The sequence below is a fragment of the Camelus bactrianus genome, chromosome 11 (genome assembly GCF_048773025.1).
Source record: "Camelus bactrianus isolate YW-2024 breed Bactrian camel chromosome 11, ASM4877302v1, whole genome shotgun sequence".
Lineage (NCBI taxonomy): Eukaryota > Metazoa > Chordata > Mammalia > Artiodactyla > Camelidae > Camelus > Camelus bactrianus.
This window is the reverse complement of record NC_133549.1, coordinates 57,393,647-57,421,460: the sequence shown is the minus strand read 5'-3', so window position 1 is coordinate 57,421,460 and position 27,814 is coordinate 57,393,647. Positions and strand designations below refer to the sequence as shown.

Sequence of the window (27,814 nt, the reverse complement as noted above, 5' to 3'; positions counted from 1 at the left end):
TTTTCAAAGATCTTTGACCGTAGTTTGGAGAAAGTAATGGAGAACCCGGAGAGGTGGCAAGGAGCCCAGTAAGGAGGTTATTTTGGCAACCCAGAGGAAAATGGTGACAACTTCCAACAGGATAGTGATCATGGCACAATGCAAAGTGAGTAGACACGAAGACAGTACTGGCAGGACTTTGTATCTGACTATGGCTGAGAGATCAGGGACGGGGGCAGTCGAGAACGGCACCCGAGGTTATGAGTCGGGCAGCACTGCGCAGGGTGGTGCCACTCACTGACACAGGGACTCACGGAGAAGAGACACATTCAGGTGAGCTCAATTTTGAGCACACTAATTTTCAAGTCCCCGAGTTAATCAAATGGAAATACCCAGCAAGTAAATGACTTGTTCTCAGCAGCTTTGTTCATAATAATCAAAAACGGGAAGCAGCCAGTGTCCATAAACAAGGAAATAAACTCTGGTGGGTTCCATACAGTGTAATACAACTCATTAATAAAGATGAACGAATTACTGATATACGTGACAATATGGATGAAACCCCAAGAACATTATGCTCAGTGAGTCTTACACCATACAGTACATATGGTAGATCTCAATTTATGTAATATTCTAGAACAAAAAAGGTTATTGATTAAAAAAAAAAAAACTCAGAGTGGCTGTCACAGTGGGTGGGATAGGAGACTCAAGGGAGTTTGGGGGAAGGGGTAGGAGGAAACTTCAAGTCATAGTCTATATCTTCCTAAGACTTGGGGTTACTGGGATGTGTATGTTTGTCAAAACATATTGAATGCTACACTTACTCAAAATTTAACAGCAACAAAACACTAGGAATACGTATCAAATGCCAGTTGCTGGTATGCACAGTGAAGGGCTGAAGTGTGCTGATGTCTGCACATCCATTGGAAATGCATCAAAAAGTAAAATGGATGGACGAATAAACAGAAAGATGGACAGATGGATCCACATGTGATGAAGGAAGTATGGAAAAAGTAGTTACAGAATGTAGGTAGTGGGTATATGGTAGCCCTTGCATCATCCTTTGAAATTTTTTGTATTTTTTATAATAAAATGGTAGAAAAGCCTTAAGTAACCAAACCACATTTCTTTAAAAGCATTACCTGTAACTTCACAGTATTACAGACAAGCGCACCCCTCCCTCCCTCCTTCCCTTCACCTCTTCCCTTTTATTGTGAATCCATGAATGTTTACTACTAAGGCATTTGTAACCAGTTCAGTCACCAAAGAAAACTAATTTTATGCTGCTTGAAATCATCAAGGGCCCAAAATATGTACTTTGCAGAAAAAGAGTCAAACAGAAATATTTTAATGCACTTTAAGCAATGAAACAATAATTCAGGAGGAAAATGGGGAAAGTTCCAGCTAATATAGGGAAAATAATGGTCACTCTGAATTATGTAACATTTTGAGGGATACTATTTTCTTAGTTTCATACATTGGACCTATTTAACAAGTATGTAACTACTACTGGCATACTGAATGTCACATTATGTTACTTATTAACGTATTTTTTAAGTTTCCCTAGGAATACTGTTTATATTCTCAATGTACACTATCAAACACAAGCGTTTTACTTAAAACTCCTAGATCTTTCTTCACAAAAAAACATTAGCAACTATAAAATTATTAAGGGCTTAAATTCTACCAAAAATGTATCTTCAAAAAATAAAGTCAAATTGTCCCCCTTTTTCCCCCTGCAAAGGAGTTTACTGGGGATAATTCAACCAAAGAAGTACAGCAGGAATTTGTGAGTTAAAAACAAGGTGGTTGCCAGGGCTGTGGGGCTGGGACCTGGACGGGCATGAGAGCCTGACTGGTCTTCAGGGGCAAGAGAAGCTGTGGACTGGAGTTTGCACATGGGCGTCGGCCGAGGTGTTCTGGAGAATAATGACGGTGCTGACTGAGGAGGCCAAGAAGGGCAGGTAGAGGTGGAAGAGCAGACAGAGTGTCTACTGTGTGGCTGAACAGCACCCACAGGTCTACCAAGTGTTGCTTCTGAGTCTCACGTTCCTAGCGGCCCTTGTTGATGCAAGGCATCCATTTAACTCTGTCTCTCTGGTCCCTGGCACCTTCAGGGCAGGTAGATGGCCGGGGGTGAGACCTAGACCCTTGTTTCCCTCCTGGTATGCAGTGGGGCAGCATTTCCTTGGGCTGGTGCAACATAGAAACAGAGAGTGGCCCCCCAAGGCATAGGTGGGGGCCAGGTACAACAAGCAGGTGATGAACACGGTCTCCAGCAAGCTGACCTGCACCATCAGAGATAAACAGGGCCAAGCAGACACTGATGAGGGGGTGCCAGTGGCCAGGAATAAGTCATTCATCATGGGTAGAAAGATAACGTGGTCCTGCAGAAGTATCATCTGGAATGGGGCACGACTCTCACCTTCTGCCAGCACTTAGAAACTGAAGGCACTGATGACAAGCAGAAAGCCACCGGTTTACCAGAAGGTTCATCATGTAGAAGCTGGACCTGTGCCTGACGGCCACTGGTTTAGATGAAAGCGCCAAAGGTGAGTGTGAAGCTCTGTTCATCAATGGGGAAATAGAAGATGTCCAGGTTTCAGATGCTGACCACCCATAGTGGCTTATCGTATCTGATGGACCTTCACTGTTGACACAAGCCCTGAGACTTGCAGGCACCTGATCCACATCCACAAACTCCTCAGTGAAGGTATCTGGAAGCCACAGGTTCTCAGCTGCCATGCTGCACTTCCTGACACCCCCACATTCCTCTGGGTTCCACCTCATCAACGGGTTGTACTAGATCCTATTTAGCCACAGGAACGATGTCATCATGTGAAGGAGATGCTGACATGAGTGGGAATGCTGTGGCTGATGTATGGATGGAAGCATTTCTGTCAAACACTGCTGGACCACAGGATCTATCCCATGCTGGTCAAGACCTAAGTCACTAATAACGAAAGTGTCTCTCTTTCTTGGAGCAGCAGGTAGAGAATGAGGCAGAGGAAGAGTCCTTCCCCACGGAGCCAACCTCTTTCCATCTTCTGCACCTTGGTTCTTCTCTGGACACTTAAGCGAGAATGTTGACTTGAACAGACCACAGGCCACACCTTGAGCCCTAAGCTCAAATAATCCTTTTAAGTAAAAAATTTAACTAAACTGTATTTTCAAAACCAGTAACAAATTAAAAGGCTCAATATCTACTCTCACTCAACCAATCCTTACAGAGAGCTTACTACGTGGCAAGCACTACTGTAGATACTACACAAGAAAAGAGTTTTCACTTAGTAGCAGAAGTATTTTAATTACATATTCATAAACACGGCTTAGGAAACTATGATTTATTGCTCACTGTCAGCAGTGAAGTTTTTAACATATAGTCTGGTGAATATTCTAAGACAAATAGCTTTCCTAACTGCTCACGCTATCAGCTTGGACTTTTACTGTATAAAACTTTTTACAATCCTTTTAAACTCCAAAAGAAAGGTTTATTAATCCCTCAAGTAAACATCTAGACACTATCTCTTCTTGGAACCCTACTGTTAAAGAAAAAAGAAATAGCTACGTGAACACAAGGCTGGTCCCAAGTCCTCAGTTTTTAAATTCTTCTTTGGTCTGATCAGAAAAATTATTGAACTAGGTACACCCACCAGTTTTAGAGAAGGAAAAGAAATCTTGTTTTACAAGTTGATGGGCTCTGGTTTGCATACTGTAACTGGCCCAAAGCAAAGCGCTTTCTATAAATGTAGTAAACAAACACAAGAACTCAATGTCACTAATAAAACTGAGTTTTCCCAAGTAAGAGAACTTCGAGTTACACACACCATCCATTTAAACTAATGCAATCCTTGGAATGTGTGTTCGTTAAAAGGGCAAACAAAGTAGTGCAAAGCTCAGAAATGATTCCTAGGATGCAGGCTGTTGTGCCAAAGAAAATTTTTGAGGTTTTCTTCAATGAGGGTCAGACCTTAGGTGAGATTCAGAATGCTGTGAATTCATGTGGGAAAAAAAATTGACGGGAAAGTTTAAGATTTACACTTTATTGATCTTTTCCCTTTCTTTTCCAAGGTCATTCAGTGAAGATCAAAAGCTCACAACAAGAGGAATTCACAGAAGAAAAGGCAAGGAAAAGTCTTCAAAACTGCTTTTTTGTATAAATTGGCATACCTGACCCAAGGCAATAATATGCACTGACTGAAATCAGAGCATCTAAAGATGATATAAAACTTCTATTTTCTGAAGCTGAAATGATTCAGGGAATCTTCCAAAAGAAGTCTTACTTTCAGTCTGACCCTGTGCATTTTGTTGGGGGGAAAAAAAACGAAGGATCATAAAAGATTTAATTCTGCATTTACTACCAACTTTCTATTTAGTATGTCCACAAAAAAAGTAATTTACAGTAAGCCAAGATGAAACCAAGGAAAGAAACGTTTACCAAGCACCTGGTATACATCAACACTTCGTAAACACACACACACACGATCTCCACCTCATCCATACAGCCTTATAAAGCAGGCATGCTCCTCCTTCGACACTTGACAAGGAAGTTTAGAGAGATCAAAGATCTTGTTTAGCACCATGGAGCTTTGAATCAGGAGCATCTTTCAGTCCTGGCTTCGCCATTAAGTAGCAATAAATCTTACATATTGATCTTATAAATACCAGTCACCTCTGACACTCTATTCTCTCATTCGCAAAATAAAGACTCAACTAAACATTTCAGTTACATTAAAAGGTGAATTTGGCCTTTTAGGAACTGATGATGGATGCCCACACCCCCTTCTTCCCTTCCACCTCTCCCCTGTCTTCCTTGCCTTTATCCAGTTTCACTCTTCTTCACCTGTTCCACAAGAAGGTAGTAAAAGGAGCAGCACCTCTACCCCAAAAGTTGTGATATTTGGTAACACATCTGATTTTTAAAGGAAAAAAAATCTAGAACAGAGAAATTAAAACTACTTCCTAAAAATAAGAGTATTCAAGATTTCCATTTTATTCTATATTTTTTCATGATTGTTAACAAATGACATAGTCAACAGAACCAGACCCCAAGATGGCCCAGATTTTAAGCATCAGACAGGACATTTAAAACAGTAACAACTATGATAAGGATCTGACTGCAAAAATGATCACCGTGTACATATGGAGGGGGTGAGTTTACTAGAGATGAAAACTATATAGAAAGAGTAAAATGAAAATGCTTGAAATGTAGAACAAAGGCACAAACTGGAAAAATACTGACAAAACATACACCCAACAAAGGACCTGCATCCAGAACTCTTACTCCTCAATAAACAGCCCCAATGAAAAATTAGCAAAATGTGGAACAGACACTGAACAAAAGATTCCATAGAAATGGCCAATAATAGCACATGAAAACCTGCTCAGCAACACTGGTCATCAGAAAAATGTAAATAAATCCACAATGAGAAATTAACTAAGGTATCCACCAGAAGGGCCGACATTAGAAAGGTGGACAGTACCAAGCGCTGGAAAGGATGTGAAACAACTGAAATGCTCACACGCTGCTGGTGGGAATCCAAAATGGTAGAGCCACTTTACAAAACAATTTGGCAGTTTCTGACAAAGTGAAACACACACTTACCATTATGAGCCAGCAACTCCAATCAAAGGCACTTACCCAAGAGACATAAAAATGTATGGCCACACAGAGACCAATCTGTGAATTCTACAGAACCTTCATGTATAACGGCCATACAATGTAAACAATTCAAATGCCTCTGAACTGGTGAGTGAACAACAACAAAAAAGTAGTAAATCTACACCACAGATTTCTCCTTCTCCTAAGAACAGAAACAATAAACTACTGATATACCCAGAAACCCAGATGCATCTCGAAAGATTATTATTAAGCAAAAGAAGATGCCAAAGATTAAATACTGCATGATGCTACATAAATGACATCCTGGAAAAGGCCAAACTGGAGGGGGAGAAACAGATCTGTGGCAGGAAGGTGTGGAAGCTGAGGGGAAGGAAACGGCTCTTTTAACTGAATTTTCAAAACCAACTTACAGATAAAAATATTATGCACGTTATTTATTCAACAAACACTGACTGAGAACCTGCGACGTAGCCAGCACCACTCTAGACACTGTGCAACTGCAGTTGCAAGAGTCTGAATATTTGGAAAAGTAGCAGATGAGAACAAATGCAATCAAATTCATTTAGTACAAGTCTTCCACAGGCTGACAAGGTCATCAGGCAGAACTCTTTTTTTTTTTTTTTCCATCTTCTTAACAGATCATTACAAACTCTTCTTTGTTTTATCATGATGATTTACAATATATTTATTACCATGAACCATATGAAACTGCAGTCTAACCAACAAAATAGTTCTTTCCTATGTTCCCACGGATAAGAACCCAAGTGAGAAAGCTGTGAATGTCATCAGTGGTCATGTCACACTTTCTAGTTATAATGCAAAATAATCAATGACTGAATTTCTAGTCAAAACACCTGATGTTTTTGGTGAACTTTTTTTTCACTTTTCAAGAATTTGCCAAAAATTCAGACTGAAATCTGTTATTCATCTCAAAAACAGAGATGATTGCTATGGCGACTTAGCTGATGTCTGGTTTTGTATTTCTAATGTAAGAACTGAAGGACAACAAAACTATTCCCAGTTTTAGTTAAAAGTCTTATATTGAACTTCCTTCTTTATCCTTACTGGAAAACATACGAAAATCCTTCTTAAAAGGTTCATTTCATTCAGGCATTTTTAAAATGGAATATCCCTATAAAAAATATACTTTCCAGAATGAGAAAAATTAAATGGAGTATCTTTTTGCTGAAGAAGCTATTTTAGGTGGCATAATTTACAGAGATAACTTTAGAAAAAATTTTTTTTTCTTTTTTCTTTTGCTTTAACACTATCTTAATTTTTTTTTACAAGCCTTTGGGACATTTATATGCTTCTAGTAGAATATTTCCATGAACTGTGTCAACAATATCTCGGCCTGTATGGACTACTAATTCCACAGTCCCTGATGCTTCCTTCAGGTACATGAGATGACAGGTGTCACTCCACACACATGCTGAGATGACAGAACTGCGTGATGCTATGAGTCTCACACAGACGTCATCACCGTGAAAACACAGCGAGCAGGAATTCAGAACGTAAGAGATACAACCGTGTATCCCCCATTCATAGCCATTTTTGAAAATTCCAAAATACGGAAGTTCTCGAAGTTAAAAATACAGTTCTCTATTTTTCCCAATTTTCTTCTCAAACTACACTCTAATTTTTATGCTTTTCCTTTCTTGACTTCTTGATCTTTTAAAACTGGATCAAATCTCAGTTATGAAATTTAACCTTTAGTCAAATGAATACTACAAGTTTCATATTTTTAAAATCCAAACTGTATCAGATTTGAAATTAGTATAAATTCAATAATACTTAATCCAATTTTTCAAGTAAAAGTGAAATTTTACATCAAGTACTCTGTTATCCTCCAACCGACTTCAGATATTTTCCACTATGTAAGAGATTATCTAAAGTAAACTTGTGCCATAGAACCTTTGCAGAATGAACATGTGCCAACAAATAAGCAAAATCTGACAACAGCATACAGAGGTAACTCTACACCTCAATTTTAATTGTTTAAACCTAAACACTGTCGATAATAGCAACCAACTTAACAATCTTCAGAAAATGAAAAACAGATGCAAAGTCTTAGATCATCATGAATCACACAGCAACGCATTTCACTTTAGATCACTCCTAGGATTCTTTTGACTCCAATCAGGTTGGGGGCTTTGATTTTTATCGTCTAGACCACTGGCTCGCAACCACTTCTCCCTCCAGATTTCCTAAAAGGGACAGACAGGGGTTAGTTTAGGGGATGTGCTACTGCTTTCAAATGCCATTTCTAAACTCCAGGGAGAGAAGACGTAGGACCATCTTGATGTCAGTGCTCCCGAGGTGAGTGAAGAAGCAGAAGCAGAGGCATGAGAGAACTGCAGAGACCAAAAGAAAAATCAGAAAAATCCAAGCTCAGGACTCGAGCCCCTTTAAAGCCACAAATATAAAGAAAAGAATCTCCCCACTTAAAAACACCGCCAGAAGCAGGCTGCTACCAGTATACCAGATCACGCATATCCTACTACCACGAAGGAAATTAAAAGCATTAGAGTAAAATCCAGCTATCAATACCCTGCTAGAGCCTCCCAATTTATAAGAATTGCTCTCGACTCCATTTACGGGAGAAATGGACTAATTATAAAAAGCTAAGCTGCTAAAAAGATATATCTTCTCAAATCTTCATGAGAAAGAAATATATGTTTTGAAATATTTAAATCAGACCTAATGTACGTAACACGTTAAATACAGTGATTTTCAATCTTGGCAGTACAATTAATCACCAGTGGGTGGAGGGGAGACTTCTCTCTTTACATCCCCTTCTCTTCCCTCCCGGCATGAAGATGCTGAAATCCAAAGAAGTGTGGCCACGATGGGAGGGGTGGGGGAATCGTGCGCGGACAGCCAGGGAGAGAGGGGAACGGGGGAGCACAAAGATGGCAGAAAAGAGAATTCCTGAATAGTTGCAATATTGGTTACATTAGCAGACTTAATTAATTGGGCATAAGATTAATACACTGCGGATAATGAAAGCCAGTTTTCTCAACTTCTGGAGAAGGAAGGCTAGAAAGAATACTGAGGAATTGAATTACAAATTGAAAGAATACTGAGGAATTGAATTACAAATTGATCAGAATAAACCCATTTTTTTTTAAGTTATACAAACAGAGGAAGATACAGAAATAGTCACAGATATACACGTGAGTATTCTGGGTCTCCAAAAATGTTGCCAAGAACTCTTGCACTCCTGTCACCCAGATTCCTAAATGTTAATATTTTACTGAATTTTTTCCCCTTTTATGTATTATTTCCTAGTTCTGCCTGCTGGGAGGGCCTAGAAGTAATGACACCACTGGTACCCAGATCATGATTCTCCTCAAAAGAACAAGGGTCAGGACAGGGGCAGAGAATATTGATGGGAATTTGTCAGAAGAACACAAGAGTCGATGGGAAAGAGCTCAAATCTGGGGCAATCTGACTATCGAAATAATGAAATTATCAGATTACAATCCATGGAATAAAATGAGAATTATTAATCCATACTGATATAAACAAGTAAATAAATAAACTGATGAACAGAGAAGAAAAGAAAGCCCTTACAGAATGTCAACTAACAAATGTAGATGGGAAAATTAAAATAAATAGTCACCATTCGGCATCTCTCAGGGGAGGGGGAGGCCTGAAAAGGAAGGACCATTAATGAACTCAAGGGCTTATGGGTGGAGACTGATGAAGAACAGGATATCGGCACAATCTGGGAACATCTCATAAAATCTAAATACAAAGGGGATGATGGTGACTTCACAGTGGAGAAGTCAGCATTCACCAGCCTCATCAGGTGATCACAGTTAACATCACCAGTGGCAGGACAGATCAACGGAGTATTTTTGTGACGTGATGCACTCTGAAGGGCATGGCATCACCCCTGCCAAGAATGCACAGCCTGAGTCCTGTCAGGGGAGAACACTGAGTGGTCCCGGCTGAGGGTTTCCCTACAGAAGGAATCGTCTCTCAAGAATGTGAAAAACAAGCAAGGGACAAAGGAATGTGTTCCATCTGAAGACGACAGATAGACATGCAACTAAATTCAACATAGGCTCATACGTACAGTTCTGGACTAGAAAGGGAAAGACAGGCATTGCTGGGGCATTTGGTGAAATCTGAATGAAGTGTGTGGACCGTATGATGGTTTTGTATAATGCTAATTTCCTGACAGCTAATAGACAGTTTCTTCCAATTCCTTCCCTTACTTTCCTTTGCCTTACTCTGCCCCACCCCCAACATGATGACACTGACACCCAAGCAAATGGGGCAGGAAGAATGGAGGTGAAGGGGGAAGAAGACTAGAGTGGTCATTGTAAATATAAGTGCACGCAGGAGAGTGTTCTTCTTTGGGGGAGGTACACTCCATAGCATTTAGTATTTGGGGTTGATGGAACCTTATTTCATTATTTAATATTACATAGATTAATAAAAAGGGGAGAAAACTCATTGAAAATGTTAACACTTGGGAATCTGGGTGACAGGAGTGCAAGAGGCCTTGGCAACATTTGTGGAGATCTAAAATTATTTAAAAGAGAAACTTACCTATTAATAAAGAATCCCCTGGGGAGGTTGTTAAAAATCCCAATACTCCAGGCTGTCCCTTCGACCAATCAAATCTTTGGGGATGGGGAGTGGAATCAAAGACCAATATTTAATGCTTTTAGGAAAACCCACCAACTTGGCACTCCGTGATGCACAGTAACTGCTCAGTACATGGTTGACACTACTGCTGAAATGATCATATTTAACATAATCTTACATGTCTACATGCAGAACATAATCCATATATTGAAAAATATTTTTAAATAGTTCTAACACAACTGACAAAGTCAATACTGCTAGCAGAGACAGCACTAAGAAAACGTAAGTAAAATATTAATAGTGATGGGAAAGTAAGTCTTTAATCTCTCAGATGCTTATTAGCATCACGAAACAATTACTGAATTTGATCTCAAATACGGATACAAACTAATACAAACATTATTTGCCTACAGAATCCTCGGAAATAAAGTATTGCGAATATTTTAAGGAATAAAAATAAAAATTAAGGCATGAAAATTCTGCAAGACCAAACTTACTAGAACTTCTGTGATTTAAAAAACTATGTCTCCTTACTGAAGTCAAAATCCGTACAGGCTAAACATGTACTTGCTGGAGTGGAACAAGGCAGCGGCAGTAATACTGGGTAAAGGATACACAGTACCCTGATTCAAACAGGACTGTGGATTGAACAGATGGCAAATGAAGGTTAGACTTCAGCAGTTTTTCATGCTCAACTATTCTGAGTTCAAACCTTGAAGAAATGCTGTTTTCACAGACCTAAAGCCATACTTCAGAAGAGACCTGTCCAGTCTGATGCTTACGACGGGGGCTTTAAATTTCCGCAAATGCCTCTGGTGTGCACAATCTTAGTATGGGTGTGATTTATGGAGCATTTGTGCCACCAGTGGGGCTCAGTTTCAAAAAGAACCGAAAACAAACCAGACCCAGGAAGATGATGCAATATCCCTGGAATTTTGGAGACAACTCCATGAATCCCCAAACTATTTCTGGTTACTTGGCCAAGCTCAGGGCGGTATCTGTGTCTGCTCCTCCTCACTGAAAATGCATTTTCTTTTGTGAAATTTGGCAGCTACCAATCAGCAGCACAAACCATCAAAATTCATTCACCCTGGCTAAATATACACATTGTAGAGAATAACTAGCTTTTTAAATACAATGTTGCAATCACATTAAAAGCACTCAACAATTAGCTCTAAGGCAGTAACTATGTGCTACTGTGTGGCTAGTCTACTAATCTGTTCCCTGTTTGTCTCTTGTATTAGTGGTTAAAGTCTTTACTGCCATGGCCAAAACGTTCCAGTGCATATATACACCAGGCCGTCAAGGAGACCTCAGCTCAGCCTCCACGTGTACACATGCAAATTATGAAGTCTTCCACTAACAGCAGACAATCATTTGAGGAAAGGAAGAAAAAACTAAGCTCCAACTACATGCTAGGCAAAGTGCTTGTTTTCTTCTACCAAATGTGTAGACTATGTTTAAGAGTTCTGTAAAACAAATAAAAGCAAGCTACATCCAGCCAGGCAATATTAAATACCCTTGTCCCCAAACTCACAAAACTAAAATGCTTAACAAGGTAGATTTTAAGGTCCCTTCCAACTTTAAAATGTTATGTCTCTATAAAATGTTTAAAAATTCATTCTAAGGTAAAGTAACAAGGCATTATATAATTGACCAGGGTTTTTTTGTGTATGTATATATTTTTATTGAGGTATAGTCTGTTCACAATGTTTTGTCAATTTCTGGTGTACAGCACAATGCCTCTGTCATACATGAACATACATATATCCATTTTCATATTCTTTTTCACCACAAGTTACTATAAGATATTGAACAGTTTCCTGTGCTATACAGTATAAACTTGTTGTTTATCAGATTTTGTGAGAATCCTTGTGTATTTTGAAACAAGAGACACTCCACCAGAGTTCAGTAAGTGTCCTGTGTGATTCAGTCGGTTTGTAGATGTAATTCTTCGTGTATTTGTGGGAGAGAGTGAGCTGTGAGTCTCTCTACTCTGCCATCTTGGCACCTCTCTATAACTGACTGTTTTAAATGGGTAATGCTGTGAAATTCAAGTCAGAACAGTAAACACTGAACACCCACAATGGGCATATCAAAACTCACTGAGAACATGACTGTGAATTGGTAACCTTCCTGGTAACGACTATCATCACACCTGCATACATGTGTGTACACACAGTTACTTTCATTTGCTATACTGCAAATTGTCAGAAAAACACTTGTATTCTGGGTCTGGAGGCCAATCATTCAGCCAAGAGGCTGCAGTGCAGGTCTGTGGATGAAGGTTAATTCCACCACCACTAAGGGCCCCGAATCCCAAGACTTCCAAGTTTCTACTCACAACAAGTAGTGATGGTAAACTCTCTTTTCAAGGTTCTATTTCAGTTGCCTTTGGAAAATCACAGAGCTTTAGAGCTGGAAAGATTGTTATGTTCACTTTGCCTAGTTTCTTCACTTTACAGAGGGGATGACTAATTTGAAAAAGGGAAAGCAGCTTCTCAAAGCAGTGCAGCTGCTTAAGAGTTCTCTTGCTTCTCAGTATCAACACCTCACATTCCACCTTCTGAACTGTTGAGTAAGAATTCTTAATATGCTTTCTGTCCAAATTCTTTACTCAGTTTGGGACGGCCCTCTGGATGGTTCCTTAAAATCTCCTAGGTAACTCTGAGTAATTAACATGACCTTTCAATCATCTTCATCCTATTATCTGAAGAAAAATTCACTTTTATCTTAATCATATCTACCCTTGCCAAACCTGGAACAAGATTTCAAGGTCTGTAGAGAAGCTGTGGTCTCATTCTCCCACTATGAATTTGGAGTCTTAACATATTTTTCAACCACAACCACTACTTAAGGCAGTAGATGAATGAGGCTAAAGCTTTAAGAACACACGTTACACTTATGTGGCAACAGCACTCTGGATGTACATAATTCACCATGAGGACTGGAGGTGTCTTAAAAAGCATGTATGAGACAAAAGCATTGTATGAAGAATCAAGAGAATCCCAGAAGGAAAATTAGAATGGGAGAAGAATAAAGCCAAGGGAAGGATTGGAGCAGAGAATTTCACACCACACGGGCTTGAATGGTCACTTCCTTGGGCTGCAAATCTGACTCCTGCTTCCCTCCAGCAAAAAGAGAAACCACATTTGTATAGTATTCAACATGGTCCATAAAGCTAAAAAGTAAGCTCCATTTTTCAAGGCAAAAGCACAGAGTTGCTGGAATTAAGGTCTGTAAGCTGGTATTAAGATCTGTAAACTCTGTAAATTGGTGAAGCCACTATGGAGAACACTATGGAGGTTCTTCAAAAAACTAAAAGCAGTTACCGTATGACCCAGCAATCCCATTCCTGGGTATATATCCTGATAAAACTATAATTTGAAAAGACACATGCATCCCAATATTGAAAGCAGCACTATTTACAAATACTCAAGACATGCTACCAACCTAAATGTCCACCAACAGATGAATGGATAAAGACGATGTGATGTGTGTATATATATATATATATACACCACAGAAGAAGAATATTACTGGAATATTACTCAGCCACAAAAAAAGAATGAAATAATGCCATTTGCAGCAACATGGATGGACCTAGAGATTATCGTATTAAGTGAAGTAAGTCAGAAAAAGACAAATATCACATGTCACTTATATGTGGAATCTAAAAAAAAAAAAATACAAATTTTATTTACAAACCAGAAATAGACTCATGGACATAGAAACAAACTGAGGTTACCAGCAGGGGAAAGTGGAGGGAGGGGTAGATTAGGAGTTTGAGATTAATAGATACACATTACTATATATAAAATAGATAAACCATAAGAACAAGCTGAATAGCACAGGGAACTCTATTCAAGTTCTCATAATGAGCTGTAATGGAAAGAATCTGAAAAAATATGTATGTATATGTATAACTGAATCGCTTTGCTGTACCTCTGAAACTAACATCAGAAATCAACTACACTTCAATAAAAAATTAGAATTGGGGGAAAAAAAAGATCTGTAAGCAATTTCCCTGGAGGTTCCCCATAGGGTCCAGTCTGTGATGTGGTGAGTGTCCTCCACAATACTGGCATGTGCTGGGTCTTCTCTGCTCACAGTCTCTCAATACAGGATGATGGCCTAGTGCCAAATAAAGAAGAGACAGCCCACCTCACTGGGCCGCAGAAGTACATGCAAGCACTGAAGTACAGGCAAAAAAGGCCAAAATCTCCCTTTGAGAAGTTGGCTTCACTCCAACTCCCAGACAAATGGGCGATTAAGGTCACAAAGCTCAGAGCCTGGTCACGATCACTTCAGCCTGGAAAGTGTTCAAGGCAGGCATTCCTCATCGCCAACAAAAGTAATCTGGAAGTTGGGAGTGGGGTGAAGGAGGAGCCTAGTAATTTTTTGGTCTCTAGAAAGCGTGATTCAATGAACTCTATCAGAAGTTTTGCCATTAACATTTGTCCTTCTTATAAATTTCTCAAGACTCACTGCCATTGGTTTCATCTTCTCCTACTGAGACATTTTTTTCTTCTTGACTTATTTTTAACAAAGGAGCTCCAGGTTGACTTTGAAAGCTTATTAAAAGGATATAAACAGGCTGAGTTTTACTGAAAATAAACTATACACCAAGGAGGAATGAATGACTATGACATGCAATAAGTAATAAATGCAGTAATAAGTAAGTCTGAACTAGCAAAATAAGCCATTTCGATAAAAATCAGCTCTGGGCTAGTAATACCAAATAGCTTGAGGTCTGAAATGAGAAACCTAACAGCTCCACTTCAGCTGTGAGTAAGAAGAGTGTAGCCTATGTTCCATGGATGGCAGGCAAGACCCACAGAGGACAGGCCATCTCAGTCAGACTGCAGCCCCTCACAGAGTCATTTAGTCAAAGGCTGATATCACCAGCTCACAAAGAAATCGACTGGCAGGGGACAGTACCATGAACCCTGCTGTCACTACTTTCAACAGGGCTCGCTGGACCCCTCTTCCCCATCTCTTCTCATGAAGCTAAGCATCCATACACACATTTCTGGTCACTTTCAGTATTAGAAACTCAGTCCAGTTCAGTGCAGTACCCCACCCTCATAACCGATTCTGCTAACCCCATGCGCCATGACCAGCTGGATTTACAGCTCAGGAAACTCAGGGCGGCATGGGAGAAGGGACAGAAGAGGAGAGAGCAACACAGAGAGAAGGCACACTGGGGAGGGGGCACTGACCTTTCCTCCCTTCAAATCTCTTCCAAGCTCCAGAGCATCCATGAAGTAGGTGGGAACTAGCATTTTTTTTTTTTAACAGAAGAGAAAAGAATAGGAAAAGATCAGGTTGTATTACATGTAAATGTTATTTCATTAAACTTTTATCATTTATTTTTATGTAGATATGTACTGGGTCAGGGTGTAGAATGTACTGCTTACTGCTGGTTACAGTCAAAATACTGAAAATCACTTCTTTTGATTTCGGATGGTGTGACAACACAATATGGTGGTTACAGCATGTCCTTGGGAGCTGGACCACCTGGATCCAAATTCCAGGTACTAAATCTCTCTGTGCCTTGGTTTCCTATGTATCTAAACTATGAACAGTATTAGAAACTATGGTCTGGGGTGGTTGGGAGGATTAGATGAGTTAACACATTAAAGCCGACAGCACATGCCAGTGAAGATCAGCTATTAAGGGGAAGATGGAATGGAAGAAAAATGCCTCCTTACTTCTCTGGCTGCATCAGCAATCTTTTCTCCACTGCTTTCCAGTGCTTCCCTGGCTAATGCTAACCAGCGGCTGACAGGCTCAGCAGGGAAGGTCTGCGGGTGTGGCTCTCTTGTGGGGAATCTGTATGAGGCTTTGAGAAGCATCCTTGGTTCCACTGCACACTTCCCTGACATGAGAAAACCAACAGCCTCCACGTGTCCTTATCCTCTGACACCAGCAGAACACCCAGTGGTCTCTAGATGCTGAGCTCCACTCACTAGCGGTGAGTAACCAGAAAGACAGCTCTCCAGTCAAGTTATCTTCAGTGGTATCTACTGGACCCACAGTGAACTACAGGAGAATTTCCGCCCAGTCCTCTTTTCAAATCTCACATGGGCATTGGGGCACATCAGCACATCTGCACCAGCAGGTAATAAAACAGTGGCCCGCCTCCTCTTGCAGACACGTCCAGTCTTTGAGATTTCCTTGCGAAGTCCTTTCTCCCAAGAGATCACCTTCTCACCTCTTCATGGGGACGAGCCCCATATCACCAACGACTCTCCACCTCTTTCCTCCCACTTCCATCTTCTTACTGGGAAGGGGGTTTGCAGGGAAGAGGGGTGGCTTGTAGTAGCGGCTACTGTTCTTACAGCAGCTTCTGCCACCTCTTAGGAAGTGTGAAGAGCTGCACGGATTCCAGGGTTGGCAGTTCTTCTGAAGCTCTCTTCAGAATGCCAGGGACACACGGCCCTCCACTCAGTGTCCTCGGTGCCAATCATGAGGTAACAGGACAAGGTCCTGCGCAAATCTTGTGTAGTGGAACTACCAAGAAAACAAGAAAAGCTAAGAGGAAAGAGAAGCAAAGTGGTCAGAAGTCAACATGATCAGGAGGAGAGGCAGAAGGACCAAGGAGCTTTATGCTTAGGCAGTGGAGAGGATTTCCAACAACAGAGAGCCATTCTGTGCCTCAGCGCTCTGGCAGTTAAAGATACAGGATGGTGGGTGTGGGTGTGTGTGTGGGTGTGAGACAGAGTGAGACTGACTGATTCAGAGAATGAGGCTAAACATGGCATTGCTCTACTACGGCCTTTAAAATCATAGGACATCTCCACAGTAATAAACTAAGTCACAGCAGAGTGGTTATCACACAGGAGTGCAGTACACAACATGGAATAAAATTCTGTGTCTGATAAAAACCATTTATAGTTTAGACGCAAAGGCTTCTCTGAAAAAGGGCAGAAGGAAATGGCATTTAAAACGGGTGAGCACAAGAAAATGTTGAAGGATCAGTACCAGTTCAGACTCCACGTGCACTGGGATGTGTACGAGACCACAGCTCAGAGAGGAGAGTTGCTGGAATATTTTTATATGTTGTGAGCATCTAAAACTTCCAAGTACCACGTGCTCCTGCAGCAGATGATGACTTCAGCCATGTTCTACTGTGAAAGGTCTCCATCAAAAGCGGTGACACCGCTCACTGGGATGGCCTGGTGGCTTGCTGAACAAGCAAAATCTTCGGGGATTCTTTTTGGTTTGTTTTTTTTTTTTATAGTTGGTTATGTCATGTTTATTTCTGAAAACCTTTCCAAATTCAAATAAGGCATGAAAACACTAGATCAAGTTGACGAAGTACTCAGCGTGTCCTGAAGCTGGGGTGGGAAAAAATGTCGTGATTTCTGGAAAATACACTGCTGAACACAGTGTGTCCTCCGAAAAGTTTACAACACTCACAGTAACAGTCAATCACGGCAATGCTTGTCAACTTTTCTCTGTAGTTCGAGACCAAGCGAAGGACCAAAGGTGGCTGGAGAAAATTTCACCTGGTTTCACATTTGCAGGGCTGTGCTATGCTTCTCTCCCATGATTACACACTTTCTTTCTTTCTTTCTTTCTTTTTTTTTTTTTTTTTTGAGAAAGCACTCCCCAAATCCCTTAAGCACACATTCTTGCAATGGTGAAGGATAGCTCTTTATATCCCATCAACAAGACAGAAAAGGAGTTGTGAAGAGCCAAAGAGGGTTTTGTGACTTGGAAAAGTCTTAGGTTTCCAAAGTGCTGACAAGCCAAAAGACACAGGTTATTGTGCAGATGATGGTTTTCAGGAGTGTGGAAAATCACCTTGGGAAAACCACTCCTTCAGTCTTTGATACTATAACCACTATGATTCATTCCTCTGGATTCCAGATAACTAGTATTTTATGACGTTAAAATACTTCCTAAACTCATGAATTATCTGTAAGTTCTTTCAAATTTCTGAATTAAGCTAAAAGCCAAGGATTTCTGATACTCTAAAGCAGCAGAGAGATTCTGACATTCCTGCTATTTCCTAAGACAACCTAATTTCAATGCTTTATACACTAAATTTCTTGCAGCAGAAATTTAACATCCTCTCTTTTCAATGGTTCCTATAGATAAATTTTCAATGTTTAATGCTAGTTTTCTAGTAAAATATTTTCATATTATTATGGGAAAATTAAGTGATTCCATGATCACCAAACAGGACGTTCAAATCCATAGTTACGAACAAGAAAAGTTGATGACTAGAAGAAACAGAATATAGACTAGTTGAGAGAGTAAGTGACAATTAAATAAAAATTAATAGGCAAAATTATGATGGGAAGTTGAGCAGAGAGATGCTTCCAAAATTTGTATGTTATCTTCAGGGAGGAATTTGGCTGTTCTTTAGTTTCTGCTCAGCAATTCTGCTTTTTTTTTTTTTCTTTCAGTGAGTATAAAGCATTTTTTACCAAAAAGAAAAAGGTCTTTTTCCAAATGGAGTATAAACTTACAAAAAGAAACATCTTCTGTTGTATCCAGCATGTAAACTCCTTAGTGGTTAGTTTAAAAAAAATTAAATTCAGAAGAAGGCAAGAGAGACCTTATGTCTCTCAACTGCAGGGTTACCTGTTGCATTTTTCACAAAAGATGACCTAAAATAAAATTGTTACTCCCATTATTTCTATTGTGAGCTTCCTAAGAGGCTCTGTGCAGGAGGCACAGATACTATGCAAGCCTCCATCAAAATATTCCAGACACATGAGACTAACTAAAAAGGGCTATTAGCAGTCAGAGCAATACACAGAAGGATATCCATCTTTACAGTAACCGCTGTAGCCTCATTTCTATGTAATGATATCCAAACAGATAACGCAGGCAGCCTGCAAGACCCGAAGCCTTTTTGGAAGGACAGATGACAGTCATACCTCACCAGAACGCATGGTAAAGCTACTTCTGTTAGTGTATTGTGGAGAATTTCAGCCCAAACAATGGGTCACTCAATCCTTTTACAGATAAAGGTAAATTTCCTATTTTACATTCTTACTACTATCCCAAATGTGCATGTTTACTCTATTTGGGAAAGCAGAAAGAAAAGTTATATTTATCAGCATCTTGCCCATAGCATGGTGGACACATTTAAGAGGTGTTGTCTTTTAAACTTTGAGCCTTCATACCTCATCTGCATTTTCTAACTCATAGTAAATAGCATAGTACTGTTCTTGGCCTGGGGTGGGGGGGGTCAGTGCAAAACAAAACACAATCAATGGACAGACCTATGGTTAACCAGTAATTTTTTTTTTAAGTTTTTCACATCTAATCACTAGTGCAGAAAAGGCATGTATTTCTTCAGTTTCATTGCTCAAAATTCATCTAGAAAAGCTATTTAAGTAAAAGACTGAGTACAACAAAATTTTGTTCATTTGCCAGAAGAAAGAGAAAGATACAGAAAGCCAGCATATCTTCGGCAGGCAAATCCAGTCATCAGAAAGGAAAGCACCAAAGGAAAAGACGACCGCTCCTGGCAAGAGGGAGCTGTTTTCTTTATATAGTTTCTCTCCACCCTTGAGGCAGTTCATATGACCTTGCCCACAACCTTGGATAGCACACCCTTGCTTAAAGTCAGTCACCTGGCCTCCTGGGGAGAGAACTTCATCACTGCCTCAAATGCCAGTGGGACTGCTGACAAAATTCTGCACTCCGAGTTTGAAGAGTAATAGAGTTTACTACATTCTGTGAGCCAGAATCACAAAATTTAAATTGAGAAACCAGCCAGGTTGGACGCTTGGGTAATGTCCTTTGTGTTTGTTGAAGTCTGCCTAGCAACTACTGGCAATTTCCGAAAGCACGTTCACCCTGGAAAAATAAATACCTGCCAAAATGCCAATATGGTTCTAACTGCATATCTTTTCTCTCTTTAAAACTTACCATCAGCTTCTCTACTTTGACCTAAGGTACCAAAATGATGTGTGTGTAATGGGGCAGTTGGGGGGGGGGGCCTATCTGTCCATATAAAGCAAACACTTTGTCTAAACATACATTAAACCTTTTAGAATGTGGATACAACACCATTCAACAAATGATGTTATTAACAACTGACCTTTAAAAGTAACCTTGCCTCTAGCTTAAAATATATACAGCCATATTAAAGATACTTTTCAGCATACACCATACCGTCAAAATGATGGAAAGAGATAATATACACATTGTTTTTAACTTAAATTTTTAATCAAGAGGACATGGCAGAAAGACTATCAGATCTCAGATATCTTTATGTGGAAGACTTTTTCCCCCCTTTCTGCCCTTCCGGGTAACATTAGCCAAATTAAATTTAATTATATTTTCAAAGTTTAAGAATATTTAAAAATCAAAGCAAAAAAAAAAAAAAAGAACTTGTTCTAATCTTGCTTTTCCAGTCGCTCTAATGTGGCCCTGGATGCCCACGTCTGAGTCTTAAGGGGAGCCAGCTGTGGAATGTCACAAAGCGCGCGGGCAACACACCCGGGGCTAAACAGAAAACAGAGGCGCCCCAGCACGGCGGCGGCCGGTGGGGGCCATGTCTGCGCTGCACAAGCTAATGTGGAAAAAAGGCTGCTCCCCGGACTGCTTTTGAGATTTGGCTCAAAAGAGCTGCACTGCCTTCTCTGCACCACTTCTTGGTCTCAGGTGATGGAGTCAGCACCAGGCAGCCATGAAAACCTGGCCGGGTCAGTCACATTCTCTGAGCCAATTTCTTTGCCCTAAAATAAGGATAAAGCTACAGGGCTTCTGCAAGGATTACGAGAGCTCTCCTGCAGTGAGTGCCTTAGTACCATGTCTGATGCATTACAGGCACAGGAAAGGGTGGCTGCGTGCCGTAAGGGGTGCTATCGCCAGAGTTACTAGTGACAATGAAAAATAAACAAGCAATAGCTTACCTAACTCAGCTGGGAGAATAGAGGGCTGCTTCACAGCTGTGTAAGTCATCCCAGGAACCCTAAATTCCTAACTTTTGTAGAACTGCTCTCATTCATATTAGCACAAACGCAGCAGCAACTCTATTTTTCCTATACAGAGAGGTGAAAAGGAACAATCATACACCGGGCTAGGTGGCTGCTGTTGACAACATATTCTACCAGACACATACTGCAGTGCCTCCTTCAGAAAATTCAGGCAAACTCTTCTGAGGTTGAGGTTCCTGGAGCAATAAAACCTGTGATATTCCTGAGTCCCTGACTCAGTTTTAATCTCCTGGACCTTATGATTCTTACAACTGGTCAGGCTTCCTTTTTGGCTCTGGCCATGGGGCAAAGCTCTGATTCTGAGGTGTGTGCTGTAGACAAATTTTACTGTTCCTCACCTCAAATTATTTTCCAATTCTTAATTTTCCCTTCACACCAATTTCCTCTTGCATTTCTTTCAGTCTGTTACTAAATTATTAGATTATTAAATTACTAGATTAGTAGATTATTAAATCACTTCAAATCCCTTTTTGGAACAAGGGGTAACACAGTGGATCTTAAAGCTTGACCACTCTGCCATTCGGAATTCACACTAAAAATATTAACATTGCTGTGTTCAACCCAGGCCAGCCAAGTTCGAGTTTGGAGGTAATGGAAAGGTTTCTCTGATGGACAGATGGTGATTGATGACTCGGGAGGAAACTGCTTCAGGAAATATCTGGGAAGCCTGACAAAATTAGATGCAAAGAAAGAAGACGACTAAGACCTCTGTAATCAAAGGAGGGTGCTTCAAATTGCTAGATACAGCCAAATGTTTTTGGATGCACAAGGCCATCACGTAAGCGAGAATATTATCCCTCCCTCGGATGCTCATGTCCTGATCCGAGGTTGGCACCGTCACAAAGCCTTCAGGAGGCTAACCAACCACAGGCATTACAACTCCCCAGTTTTTAAGCTGAGAAAGTCAACTCAGCTTTCCTTTAAGTAATGGTTAGTTGAAAAAGCCAGACAACACAAAATTTCGTTTAGTGGTGTCCCAGAGAAGACAGATCTGGTTGAAAAGCCCCATAAGTAAATATCACCTCATAGGCAATTAAGGTTTCAGAATAATAGAAATGAATGGTCTATGTTTTCAGGAGCATATGTGTTGTTTGCTGATCTGTCAAATTCAGTGATGGGTTGTGCAGTCAACCACACCTTCCTGTAAGTCCACTGGCTGCATAGAGGACGACGGGCCAGGCCGGTGGAACAGGAGTGATGACTTCATGGCCCAGACACAAAAAACGGCAAGGTTTTACAGATGTCTCAAGTTACCAGGAACTCATTACAGAAAAAGTTCCACAAAGTTCCAGGAATAACACCAGCCTAGAACTCATCTCTCTGACTTCCTTCTCTGCCCTACCAGCGTCAGTCTTCTCCACATGGGAACACAGCACACACAGACTTAATAAACACCTCCAGGAAGATGGACAGGGCTCTAGACGGGATTGTGCTCTGCCCTCCCCCACCAGCACCTTTTACAACGCAAAGTAAGAGCCACGAGAAGCAGCTGCAGTTTATTGTCACTCACTCCTGAAGTGCAGGGCATCTTACCCTCACAAATGCAGACAACTCCTTGAGCTTCTTTTGAGGCACTCAGCATCGATCAACTATTTAATAATTCTAACTGCCTGCTCCAGAGTGACTAGACACCGTTCACTGAAATGCACAAAGCTGGCCTCTAAGAACTCTGGCTATTCCAGTTACTGTAAAGCAATTACAGTTCCAATTTTATCTTCCCAGCAGAATATTTTGGATCTGTGATTCAATTTAAGTTTCTTTTCCCTGTAAACATGTGACTATCTTAAGGTTAAAATATCAGTTCAGATGGGCTGCTATTTCATAGCAAGAGTTTAAGTACTACTAAAATGTGAATGGACTTAATGCCACTGAACTGCACACTTAAACGTGTTAAAATGATCAATTTTGTGGTATGTGTATTTCACCAAAATAACAAAAACCAAAGAATCCCTTAAAGTGAGTTTTTCTCTGACTAACCATGTTATTAACCAGTTGGCCAATTCATCTTTCATTAGAAAGTATAAAAGCTATTGGTTTCCTAAAATATGAGTGATAAGTTTCACTCCATCATTAGAACTTAAAATTACAAATGATTAATTGAGGCTAACAGATACTTGACTAGCTCGGGGCACGAAGGTACCACCCTCCCACTTCCTTTCAGCTGCCGTGACTGCCTGAAACTACTGAGCAAATGTTCTTTCAGGAAAAGCACAGAAATCAACCTAGATGGCGCCAAATCATCCCCTAACCTCAGGAAGACAAACATCTGCCTCGGAGTTTGCAACAAGCCCTAGAAAAATTCCCACATGAAGAAAGGGCACGACAGCAAAACCACAATCCAAGTGTTGCCCTGATTTAAAAGGCAAACAAAACCCCAAGTCTGTCCAACAGAGAGCAGATAATGAATAGCAGTCGTCACATGCCAGAGCCTCCCTAAATCACTTCCTAGGGACCAGACTGTTGAGATTGGGGGTGAAATCCTTCTTTCTCCCCTTCCCCCTCCACTCTGATTGCTCTATAAAAAGAAATTATTTACCAACCGTCTTGACATCATAGGTAATGGAATAATACATCAAATGAGATGCTTCATTATTCCTGCTGAGGCTTAGCTCTAAGGAATGTATCACTGTTTGGGAAGAACTGTAAAAGAATTCCAATCAAGACAACTGAAAGAAAATACAATTACATTCTTAATGGGTAAGATTTCTTAAATGTGTTAGAGTAAGTGGGAGGGTAAAGACTTGCTTTTGAAAGCTGAAGTAAATACTTAAAAAAGCTTTCTGTCTATTCAAAGCAAATGATTAAAATTTAGCTGTCCCCTGAAATTACTTTGTTTTTAAAAATTGAGTTTTTTACTTGATGTGTTTGTCCTAGCCTTCCTCCATTTCAGCACCTTGCATGTTTCTTTCATAGATGTATTATAATCCATAATTATTTTATTTGCTTATTTTCTTATATTTTGTCTGTATCCTTTAGTAAAATTTCTGTTAGCTCCATAATGGCAGAACTTAAATCTAAATTATTCACCATTGTATTCCTAATGCCCAACACGGTACCTAGCACACACTAAAAAACTCAAAAAAATCATTTTAATGAGTAAATTCATCATTTCACTCATTCTATCAACAAATATGTACTGAGTAACTTTATTCCGTGATCCCTACAACCATCTTAAGATTTAGTAAATGTCTATAAGCTGCATATGTAAATTTTCTTGGTCTCTGGAATTAAAAACTCACGAAATGGAGAGAGGGGTAGTTTGTTAATTTCTTTAAAATCCAATGACTTAAAAACACCTTAAAATTTCACATGTGAAAAAACCACAATTCAGCTTTCTCAATATGAATAAAGACTACTTATTACAATTCACAATAGCCCCACCTGTTTACAGGTAAACATTTTGGTATAATGGCTCTGCCATCACTTTTGTTTCTTCCTATAAAACCAACACCTTTAGTACCAAACAGAAAAGAGTCTGCAAGGAATGTCTCCCCTAAACAAATGTAGGGCATATGATGTGAATCTAGAACAGAAACTATGCTGTGGATTCAATTCTTTTTCTCATCCAACCCTTTCTGAGACACTTATATTGCTTAATTCACTATATTTTGCTTCTGCCAGTAAAGGGAGTACTAAAGATAATGCTTTCTTACGCTTAATGAGAAATTACCATTTCTGTCCAAAATGCAGTTAACAAGAGCTAGTAATGAGGCCCAGGGCAAACCCTGAATCCCTTTTTTTGTACCTGACCCCATTTATCAGGACCACATGGTTCCTGAGAAGATTAACCTGGATTCATTTCAATGGCAGGCTTGCTTATCAAGACTACTTGAACAGCTGAAGACCTTCCGACTACACTATCCTTCTGGGGAGCGTAGGAAAATAAAAGCCTTGGCAAATGCAAGAGTGCTACATAATCTCACATGAAGAACAAATATGCTCTATGAGTGGCTACTACACTCTGTTTTGATTTATTGGGAATGCTTATGGTATGGGCATGGATCTGGGTACGAAAAAAACAGTGTCAGAGCTTTAGAGACCAGATGGTTCTGAGCCTCTCATAATGAAAAAGGAACCAGAGACCTAGAAAAGACATCCAGCGCTGGGATTACCTCCCCCTTCTTTCACCTCATCCAATGCTCTTTTCCCAATAACTATTAATAAGCTGGGTTCAGTAGCCTTGGACCTCCTTTCTCGTTACCACCATGCCACAAAACCACTGGGCAGGCTGATGTGACACACGTGGCTCTTCAGAAGAAGGAACTTTCAAGTCTGTGAACTCTGGGTAACCACGTATTGATGCACATGTGGCAGTGAGGCACTGGCGTACATCTCAGTAGCACTGAGACCAAAGTGAGGGCAGGAGAGTTAGGGGAGAGGAGCCTGAGACAGGGAGAGAGAAGAGCAGGCAAGAGCCGAAGAAACGAAGCTTTCTTCCTTTAGCTGCAGCTGGAGTGATTCCAAACCCAGACCCACATTTCAAAAAGAATACACATATGCCCACACCTCCTACTGGATATCTTCTAGCCGGCTTCTTTTTATTCCAAATCTTAAGAGAAAAAAAAAAAACATACTTATTTACCATAAAATACAACTGCTATTTTCCATAATGTTAAGAAGATGGATAAGAAAACTAGCTTATGGGCAATTTTACATGAATCACCTCTCCATTTCTAGAATAATGCAAGTGATTCCAAATAAGTCACTATTTCCTGCCCTGATCTCTCTGCTACACTCTACTGTCTCCACCATGACTCTAAAACAGCTCTCCTGCTAGACGCTACTATGTCTGTTCTTTACGCCTTAGAAACTTTGACATCATCCTTCATTCTTTCATGTTCTTCTCCATTTTACTAGTTGCTAGCAAGATTCCTCACTCCCATTTCCTCATATTTGCCCCTTTATCTTCCTATCTCATATCTGCCCAAACTTTCCGGTCTTCTTCACCTTACGGTCCTATTTAAGTGGCTCCCCCTAACCCCCACAGCACTAGTCCACCATGCCTGTACCAATGTAATCGTCAGGTACAGTATTCAAACCTGTACTGATCCTCAATTACATGCCTCCCCTTATGGTGAGCAACCAACAGAATCTACTGTCTTATCACATCCCTGCAGAAGCCTAACAGTGCCCTGCATTCCATATTCAACAAAAGCCTTCCAAACAGTAATGACACATGGCTCCCACTAGCCCTGTCAACAGGTCAGTGGGCTGGAGAAAGAGGAGTTCATGAGTAGTCTTCAAAAGACGTTCATCACTCCGAGCAGAGAGTCATGAAGCCACAAGCTGAAAGCAGAGCACGCACGAGGAGGGAAGATGGTGCACATCTGAACCAAGATGGCAAATACTTGTGGCCGAGACCTCAAACGGTCCTTGAGCCATGGAGAGAACTGGCAGCTCCTGAATCAAAAAGTTGCTTGGATTTTCTTTTTATCCTCTTCTGCCAGGCAGAACAAAAATATTTTTTTGTATCCAAAATGAAAGTTGAGTTTGCCCTGATAATTCTTCATTGGTAGCAAACCTCACCCAGCCACAGCCTACCATTCATTCCCTGACAATTCTCCATTTCATAACAAAGGAGTAATAGGATTTCTATAAGTGACAAACTATCATGCTGCACAAGAACTTAACACCATCAACACCACCTCAAGAAAAAATAAAAAGAAAGGGAAAAAAAAAACCGTTAAAGAAGCAAACATTTTTACTGCAAAATACAAAAATACTTATCAACATATGTCAATTAAAAAAACCAATAAATGGAAATCTTTTCTCAGCATAAGAATCCAGAAAGTAGAATCCTCAGATGAAGGCTACTATCCCCACTCCACTCTAAACTGAGAAGATCACCAACAATATTATAGACATGTGTGTGATTTTTTCCTCCAAGCAATTAAAGACAAAGTCTCACACAATAAAGCCCTGCAGGCTGCCCTCGGCCTCAAAGATGCAAGCACTGGCAGAGGATGTCTCTCTGAAGAATCCAATTGTCTCTCACATTTGCTCGAAGCTTTTTGATTTCATCTGATTTGAAACTGCTCACTTTCAACTGATTTTAACAACAATTCTCTCCTCACAAAGGAACTGTCGCCATTTTGCAAGAGGACTGAGTCTCAACAACCAAATGCTTTGCCCAAGATTTCAGTTTGGGACTGTGCTGGGACTCAGATCTCATGGCTCCTAGTTTAGTGTTTTTTGGTAACATGGACATCTTTTATCTGTTTCACCCACTGCTTGATTCAGAATGAGGACATGGCATGAATCAGGAAAGGGAAGAAGGGATAAGGAGACGACAGTATAAAGGAATGTCCATTGTAATCACCTCTCGGAACATTCAAGTTTTAAAAAAACCAGCTTCCCAGACCCCACCAGAGACACGTGCTCCTGAAGAGCTTCCAAGGTATCTTTCCAGGTGGTGTGGGAGGGTAGGGAGCATGACAGCACTGACTCTTACTGCTTTGATCTGTTTTAAGTAACAATAATTTACTGTGTTTTACCATTAACAAGAAATAAGGACGTGAGATTTTAATTTTTTCTTGGAAGAACATATGGATTTTTTTTTAAGATGTGAATTGTCCGTGTAATGAAAAGAACAGTGAATTGAGTTTCCTCCCCAGCTTCAAGAATTAGGAAGTTACATGAC

The 27,814-nt window shown here is 40.3% G+C and overlaps 1 protein-coding gene and 1 pseudogene across 4 annotated transcripts in view; both read right to left on the bottom strand.

Moving 5' to 3' along the window:
- Positions 1–27,814, bottom strand: part of BICC1 (BicC family RNA binding protein 1) — a 326,417-nt gene that overhangs the window by 130,001 nt on the left and 168,602 nt on the right. The gene's annotated exons all lie outside the window — the stretch shown is intronic.
- LOC123617677 (5-hydroxytryptamine receptor 3C pseudogene) lies at positions 268–27,404 on the bottom strand (annotated as a pseudogene).